Raw genomic sequence first — 9,326 nt, forward strand, 5'->3', positions numbered from 1 at the left:
ATGAAGTGTTTACAGAAAGAGAAGGAATGCCAACACTGGTTAGATTCACTGCACAGACTGCTCAGACTGAAAAGTACTGGGTGTCTCATCCTGTGCTATTTTGTGGGGAGCAGAGCGATAAAACATGAGATCTCTCTCAACAATGTTCATAGCTTTCGATTTCCTCAGATACTGAAACTTAAGAGTTTTCTTCCTGTAAACAGTTACGAAAAAAGTCAGAGATCTAGTTACACCCAGGATTTTTCTTGCAAGTCTTTAAAGGGACAAGATTCAAAATTAAAACCCTCATGTCCTACAAGCTTACAACAGGGTTCCTAGGAATCTTTATTCCTTTGAATGAAAGTGAAACCTTAGACCAAAACAGTCAACTCAACCAGCCACTTCTTTTTTCCTCCTCTCCGGATGGTAGCAGCATCAGGAAATCTTGGCTGTGTCAGTTGCCAGCTGCATGTGAATGGGTTTCACAGAAAATCTGAGATGAGACAGTTTCTGGGTTAAATTATTCCTCTAGCATCTACTCATCCATTAGTAATTCCCAAGACTCAGACTTGCCAGAGCATAAATGTTACAAACAAACAACTCTAAGCTCCAACCTCAAATAAATAGAAAGGCATTTGGCATTAACCTCTAGATTGTAAAAATTAAACTGCCCTCCTTCATAGGTGAAGTTAACGCTTCCTCATTGTCTCTACATTATTCATGGATAAGCACAGGGTACCCTGGGGTCTTGGAAACAATGGGAAAACTCTGAGCTTTGATTGAGATTGTGGGCTGAAGTAATGCTTGTCCTGCTGCATTTTTCTGGGAAGGAGAGCTCAAGGATTCATGATTGTTGTAATCCTCAAGCATGGAACAAATGAAATGGCATCACACAGCAGATAATGGTGTGCAAGCCTACCCGCTGGTCTACAAAATAGGATAAGACCATAGCTAGGGCAACCGTGTCTACATAGTCTACTCCTGTAACCAGATCTGCCCTCACCACTAAAAATAGCCAAGAAGAGAAGCCAGATAGAAACCTATCATTGGGCCATTGTGCTTCTGTAAGAGCCACCCGAGTGGAGGTTCTTCCTGCTCCCTCAGGAAACAGGAACAGCCTCATTATACAGCAGAGAAGAGTGACTGCATCAGTTAAAGTACACTTCACACCCAAGTGAGGGTTTCTGTCTGTGCCAATATCACAGGTGTTCTTTTGCGAGGCATCAAGGAGAAAAATGCTGCTCTTTTGACCTCTGTGAAATAGTTTCAAGGTTAGTGGGTCCCCAAGGTTTTTGACAATATACTCTGATACCCAGTGTTTGTAAAAGCTCCACAGAGGCTGTGCTCTCAGAAGCTAAAGCCATGAGCTGCAATCGTGCAATCTTCTCAAAATATCTCTAGCATATTCAACCAATGTTGGTATAAGGAGGTCTGAATATGTATTTAGCAGACATGACAGTCTTTTGGGGCCAATGGGCAAGGAGAGTAAGGGAGTGCCCAGTAGCTGCTTATTTTTTTTTTTATCTTGATTAACTTGAGTATTTCTTATTTACATTTCGATTGTTATTTCCCTTCCCCGTTTCCCGGCCAACATCCTCCTAACCCCTCCCCATCCTCTTCTATATGGGTGTTCCCCTCCTCATCCTCCCCCCATTACTGCCCTCCCCCCAACAATCACGTTCACTGGGGATTCAGTCTTAGCAGGACCAAGGGCTTCCCCTTCCACTGGTGCTCTTACTAGGCTATTCATTGCTACCTATGAGGTTGGAGCCCAGGGTCAGTCCATGTATAGTCTTTGGGTAGCGGCTTAGTCCCTGGAAGCTCTGGTTGGTTGGCATTGTTGTTCATACGGGGGTCCCGTTCTCAGTTCAGTGGTTTGCTGCTGGCATTCGCCTCTGTGTTTGCTGTATTCTGGCTGTGTCTCTCAGGAGAGATCTACATCTGGTTCCTGTTGGCTTGCACTTCTTTGCTTCATCCATCTTATCTAATTGGATGGCTGTATATGCATGGGCCACATGTGGGGCAGGCTCTGAATGGGTGTTCCTTCTGTGTCTGTTCTAAACTTTGCCTCTCTCTTCCCTGCCAAGGGTATTCTTGTTCCCCTTTTAAAGAAGGAGTGAAGCATTCACATTTTGATCATCCGTCTTGAGTTTCATGTGTTCTAGGCATCTAGGGTAATTCAAGCATTTGGGCTAATAGCCATCAATGAGTGCATACCATGTGTGTTTTTCTGTGATTGGGTTAGCTCACTCAGGATGATATTTTCCAGTTCCATCAATTTGCCTATGAATTTCATAAAGTCATTGTTTTTGATAGCTGAGTAATATTCCATTGTGTAGATGTACCACATTTTCTGTATCCATTCCTCTGTTGAAGGGCATCTGGGTTCTTTCCAGCTTCTGGCTATTATAAATAAGGCTGCTATGAACATAGTGGAGCACGTGTCTTTTTTATATGTTGGAGCATCTTTTGGGTATATGCCCAAGAGAGGTTTAGCTGGGTCCTCAGGTAGTTCAATGTCCAATTTTCTGAGGAACCTCCAGACTGATTTCCAGAATGGTTGTACCAGTCTGCAATCCCACCAACAATGGAGGAGTGTTCCTCTTTCTCCACATCCTCGCCAGCATTTGCTGTCACCTGAGTTTTTGATCTTAGCCATTCTCACTGGTATGAGGTGAAATTCAGGGTTGTTTTCTGCATTTGCCTTTATGACTAAAGATGTTGAACATTTCTTTAGGTGTTTCTCAGCCATTCGGCATTCCTCAGCTGTGAATTTTTTGTTTAGCTCTGAACCCCATTTTTTAATAGGGTTATTTGTCTCCCTGCGGTCTAACTTTTTGAGTTCTTTGTATATTTTGGATATAAGGCCTCTATCTGTTGTAGGATTGGTAAAGATCTTTTCCCAATCTGTTGTTTGCTGTTTTGTCCTAACCACAGTGTCCTTTGCCTTAGAGCTTTGCAGTTTTATAAGATCCCATTTGTCGATTCTTGATCTTAGAGCATAAGCCATTGGTGTTGTGTTCAGGAAATTTTCTCCAGTGCCCATGTGTTCGAGATGCTTCCCCACTTTTTCTTCTATTAGTTTGAGTGTATCTGGTTTGATGTGGAGGTCCTTGATCCACTTGGACTTAAGCTTTGTACAGGGTGACAAGCATGGATTGATCTGCATTCTTCTACATGTTGACCTCCAGTTGAACCAGCACCATTTGCTGAAAATGCTATCTTTTTTCTATTGGATGGTTTTGGCTCCTTTGTCAAAAATCAAGTGACCATAGGTGTGTGGGTTCATTTCTGGGTCTTCAGTTCTATTCCACTGGTCTATCTGTCTGTCTCTGTACCGATACTATGCAGTTTTTATCACTATTGCTCTGTAATACTGCTTGAGTTCAGGGATAGTGATTCCCCCTGAAGTCCTTTTATTGTTGAGGATAGTTTTAGCTATCCTGGGTTTTTTGTTATTCCAGATGAATTTGCAAATGGTTCAGTCTTAGCAGGACCAAGGGCTTCCCCTTCCACTAGTGATCTTACTAGGATATTCATTGCTACCTATGAGGTCAGAGTCCAGGGTCAGTCCATGTATAGTCTTTAGGTAGTGGCTTAGTCCCTGGAAACTCTGGTTGCTTGGCATTGTTGTTCATATGGTGTCTCGAGCCCCTTCAAGCTCTTCCAGTTCTTTCTCTGATTCCTTCAATGGGGGTCCTATTCTCAGTTCAGTGGTTTGCTGCTGGCATATGCCTCTGTGTTTGCTGTATTCTGTCTGTGTCTCTCAGGAGAGATCTACATCCGGCTCCTGTCGGCCTGCACTTCTTTGCTTCATCCATCTTGTCTAATTGGGTGGCTGTATATGTATGGGCCACATGTGGGGCAGGCTCTGAATGGGTGTTCCTTCTGTCTCTGTTTTAAACTTTGCCTCTCTATTCCCTGCCAAGGGTATTCTTGTTCCCCTTTTAAAGAAGGAGTGAAGCATTCACAGTTTGATCATCCGTCTTGAGTTTCATGTGTTCTGTGCATCTAGGGTAATTCAAGCATTTGGGCTAATAGCTACTTATCAATCTGTATTGGCTTCTACTTGTTTATTTATGTTTTCCTGCGTTTCTCCAAGGGAGTTCTTCATGTCTTTCTTGAAGTCCTCCAGCATCATGATCAAATATGATTTTGAATCTAGATCTTGCTTTTCTGGTGTGTTTGGATATTCAGTGTTTGCTTTGGTGGGAGAATTGGGCTCTGATGATGCCATGTAGTCTTGGTTTCTGTTGCTTGGGTTCCTGCGCTTGCCTCCCGCCATCAGATTGTCTCTGGTGTTACTTTGTTCTGCTATTTCTGACAGTGGCTAGACCGTCCTATAGGCCTGTGTGTCAGGAGTGCTGAAGACCTGTTTTCCTCTTTTCTTTCAGCCAGTTATGGGAACAGAGTGTTCTGCTTTCGGGCGTGTAGTCTTTCCTGTCTACTGGTCTTCAGCTATTCCTGTGGGCCTGTGTCCTGAGTATACCAGGCAGGTCACTTGGAGCAGAAAAGTTGGTCTTATCTGTGGTCCCGTGGCTCAAGTTGCTTGTGGGGGGACTCTCCGTGAGGGCAGCAACCAGGAGAGCCTGCGCCACCTTTTCTGGGAGCCCCCATGCACCGGGGTCCCAGATGGCATTAGGTGTTTTCCTCTGGAGTCAGAAATGTGGGCAGAGTGTAATCTCTTTTGGTTTCCCAGTCCTGTCTGCCGTGTCTGCCCCTCTGAAGGTTTAGCTCTCCCTCCCACGAGATTTAGGTGCAGAGAACTGTTGACTGTGTCCCTTCAGGTCTGGGCGGTGTCTGGAGCGTGGGGGACCTGCAGCTCCAGTGCCCCTATCTTCAGGTCCCAGAGGCCATATACAGTTTCCTCTTGGGCCAGGAATGTGGGCAGGGGTGGGCAGTATTGGTGGTCTCTCCTGCTCTGCAGTCTCAGGAGTGCCCACCTGTCCAGGAGGTGAACTCTCTCTCCCAAGGTGTTTGGGAGCAGTGAGCTGCGGGCCAGGATCAGCGAGGTTGGGGCTCCAGCTAAAAACCAGAAGGAATTTTGCAGATGTGTGTCCTGAGACCACCAGGCAGGTTGCTTGGAGCAGAAAAGTTGGTCTTACCTGTGGTCCCGCAGCTCATAGGGGGTTGCTTTTGAGCTCTCTCTCTGTGAGGGCGGCAACCAGGAGGGCCTGCGCAGCCTTTTCCCCAGTAGCTGCTTATTAAAGAGCCAAAGTTCCCAATCTCTCAGCACATTTGTCTGTTTAAAGGAAAAGGTACTCAAGAGGGACAACTTGTAATAAGGACTTGGAAAAATGATTATGAGCAACAGTGACTTTTTTTATCAGAGCTTTTACAACACTGAACAGCTATACAACTCCTAGGAACAAATGAGTTATCTATCTACCTCCAATCCTAATTATTCCAAGTCTTAATTATTAATTGTTGTGTCAGGGCCTAACTCAGTAGGTAGCTTCATTCCTAAGATATATGGTTCTGAGTTATATAAGAATTGTTTAGTTAACCATGAGCAAAGGAGCAAGAAAAAGCGAACAAGCAAGAGAACAAGCCAGTGGTCAGCATTTTTTTTTTTTTTGTACCTACCTTTAGTTCTTGGCCTAGCTTTAGTGATAGACTTTAACCTGGAAGTATAAGCTGAAAGGCCGTTTCCTTTCCAAGTTGCCCTTAATCAGAATGTTCTATCATAATAGAGAAGAAAGTAGAGCACCAGTGCTAAGAAATTAGTGTTATGGGGATTATCAGACTTAGAGTTCATTGAAGTTGGACTCCTCCCTATGGTTAGTTTTGGATCTTATGCTTCATTTCAGTGATAATCCTATAAAGGTGAATGTAGGAACTATATATATTTTTAGGGTTTTAAAATACCACATGAACATGTAGAGCAATTGAGGCTTTGTAGAGGTCCATTAAAGGAAATCCACTTTTTCCTGGGTAAAAGGATGGCTGAGTTATACTTCCGTCTAGGAGTTAAGAGATAATATTCTGAAATGCTCCAATGATAAGAACACTGTATAGTATTTACTAAGGCCTAAGTAAAGTATTAAGGCCTCGATGGGATGTTGAGGCCTAGGTAACTTGTTACACAGCAAGTCTGCCATTTTGTGCTATTTCTATTATTATAAGGAAACTTTCTCATATATTGTTTCTGCTGTTACTAGGAAACATATTCATGCCAAAGTTGACTACATATTTTTTTATGTTCTATGCCCTTGGGAGCCAATCACAATAGAAATCAGTAGAAATGCTTTGTATAGTTACCTAAAATAAGCTTGGACTGAACCAACAACCCAACAGCACTTTCTCTATCTGTATATAAACTTTTATGGTATTTGGGTTTGTAAGCTGTCCCAAGGAAGGATCCCAACTTAGGATGGACACCTGCACCAATATAAGAAAGTATTTGATAAAAGACTGCCATTTTGAGTAATGGGTCTAGTAAAGTTTAAGTCCCCAAGAACTTTCTGAAAACTGACATCCTACTTGGCAGAAAGAGACATATAACTAATATCCTGGTTGACAAGCTAAGACATGAATGTTAGACAAGTCCTATCCAAGTTAACAAACTAAGAAATGAATGTTAGACAAGGCAAGCCCCTGCCACAGTTGAATACCTTGACCAATGGGAACAGGATAAGAGTACATCAAAGACATGTTTCTAAGGAAGATCCCTATTCCTAAATCCTGATTGATGGAATAACTTGGCAAAGATGTTTGTAGGTATCATGATTAAAAAGCTGTATAGGATCTTTACTCAATATCATGGTTCAGCTGGGATGTGGCTCTGATCTATCAATCTTAGGTTGTGGTGGTCAATCAACCATTCCCATTTGACTGAGGTTGGTGTTTGAGTGGTTTGTACACTGATTCCCAGACCACAACAGTATTGTTTCCTCCATCAAGAACTAATTCATTATCATGTATGAGGAGGGTCTCTGCAGGTGTCAAAGCAGAGAGTGAGTCATAAAGAGGTGAGAATGAAAACATGGTTCAAATCGACTTTGTCAGTCAATCTGGATCAAACCCTGAGGAGTCTGATGCCAGGCACTTTGTTTCCAACAAATTGAAACACAGTATAATTTGAAAAAAAAAGAAAGGTTCCTGGTGTAATACAGTCCCTGGAGCACAAGGAAGCATAATTATATTTAAACTCAACTCAAGGTACATGCCATTTCTTTCAAGAAAATGAGTTAAGGGTTTACAATAGGATCTGGCTTAATCTTGGTCATACAGGCATGTAGAGGTCATTTGGACTACTGGCTACTTCTGGTCCTGGTTGTGGAAGCTGGGGGGAGCCCATGGCTGTAAATGTCATGTAGATTACTAGCTACCTCTGACTCTGGTTGTGAGAGGAGTTTGCTATGTCCTGGCCCAGATCACTAGATTATTAATCACCTCTAATTCCCAGATTCTGGATAGAAGATCATGTTTTACTTTGAGAGGTCAACACTGTGTACTTAACATTCATGGTGTCCCTGGAAATCTGTGGACACAAGGACCTTTGTGCTCACAACATATCTGGGCCATGGGATCACCTGACCAGGATACTGCCTCTTAGAAATCTGATGACATGCAAAGAAGACGGGAGATTATTTCTGTAATGGGATGAAAGACCTATACTACTGAAACGATGTCCTTTGATGTAGCCGCTTACATTACATCTAATATGAAAGATGGTGAAGCCTGCCCATTTTTCTCAGTTCTTTATAGAACATAGGTGTCCCTTTCCTTCTATCTTTTTACTTTGGGCAGTGAACCAAAGTCTAAGCATTCTTTCCTGACACTTTGGGTGTTTTCGCTCTTTACCTTGACCCACTTTCCCTCATGCTTTGAAACCATCTGTACATGTGTGCTTTCTTGGACCTGAAATCAGAAAGGCACGGGCTTTTCTTTTCTTTGTCTCTACCTTCCCCCTTCCAGCAGCTACATAGATTTACAAAATGCTTGATAGCTTTTTCTCTGAAACTCTCATGAAATTGTCCTCAAGCTTCCTTCAGAGTCGGTTTCTAAATTCTTTTATGAACAACACTGAGAACTCCAACAGGCGCTTTTATTTCCTAGTGTGGTAATGACAGCACCTATTTGTCTGAATAGACACCAATACTCTGACGTCAGTTTCGACCTATGTCTTTGAGCAAAACAGAAGTAAGATGTTCCTTTTAGGGGCCTATCCCTGCTCGAACCATGAAGTTTTGACAACGTACAGTGTACTAGCTATCAGTTCTCTCTTATGCAGTGGGACTCAAATCCATTCCAGATACAGTTGGTTACTACTTTAAAAGTAGTGCCACTATAGTACTAGATGTTATACTTTTTCTTTTTCCTGAACTTACAAAGAGATCACAACAGGTCGAGTGGACTTTCTATTTTGAGTGAGGTAATTGAACATAGGTTTAGAAAGAGAGGAGATTGTGTCTTTATATAAACATTAGAGGGATTATAAACCACTTTCTGCTTACTGTGCCCAGGTACATTCAACATATTGTTCTTATCTTCATGGAATAGCATTGAAGAGCACATTTGTGAATACATTTTCAAATTTGTCAAGTTATAATCCTTCCAAATCTATTAGGGCAACAAGATTTTTTTTCCTACTCTCTTAGTTTCTTTTGTATTTTTATATGAGGGTGTCACATATCAGGTTATTTTAAGAAACATATTTATTTCTCTCTCAGAAAGAGTTGGGAAACCAAAGATAAAGAGTTTGGCATTTAGTGAGATTTCTTTCTGTATCCTTGTTACCAGATGTGCTGTGTAATTTTATGTCGACTTGACATGAGCTAGGGTTATCTGCAAGGAGAGAAGCTCAATTGAGAAAATTGCTTCCTAAGATCTGAATGTAAGGTCTTTTCTTAATTAATGCTTTATGGAGAAGGGCACAGCTCATTGTGAATGTTGGCCTTGAGTTTTATAAGAAAAAAAAAAAACAAAACAGTCTGAGCAAAACATGAAGAACAATCCAGTAAGCAGCACCACTCCATGGCCTCTGCATCAGTTCCTGCATCCAGGTTCCTTCCCTGGGTTCCTGTCCTAACTTCTTTCATTGGTGGATAGGGATAGTGAACCAAATAGACCCCATCAACTTGCTTTTGCTCACAGAATTTCATCACATCAATAGATACCATAAGACATAAGAAAATTGTATTCAGGAAATTGAATTGAACATTCATACAGATTTCAAATTAGGTGGGAATGTTTATTTAAAGCTAAAGGATATTGCAGGTTAGGAAGAAATAAGAAGTCAAAGTGAAGAACAGGCCACATAAATGAAGATACTCAAGCATAACAATCGCTGTGTGGTGATAACATTATGGAGTTCAAGGGAAGTAGAACGTTTGTTGTCCAAG

Source organism: Rattus rattus, chromosome 10 (assembly GCF_011064425.1).
Source record: "Rattus rattus isolate New Zealand chromosome 10, Rrattus_CSIRO_v1, whole genome shotgun sequence".
NCBI classification, from domain to species: Eukaryota; Metazoa; Chordata; class Mammalia; order Rodentia; family Muridae; genus Rattus; species Rattus rattus.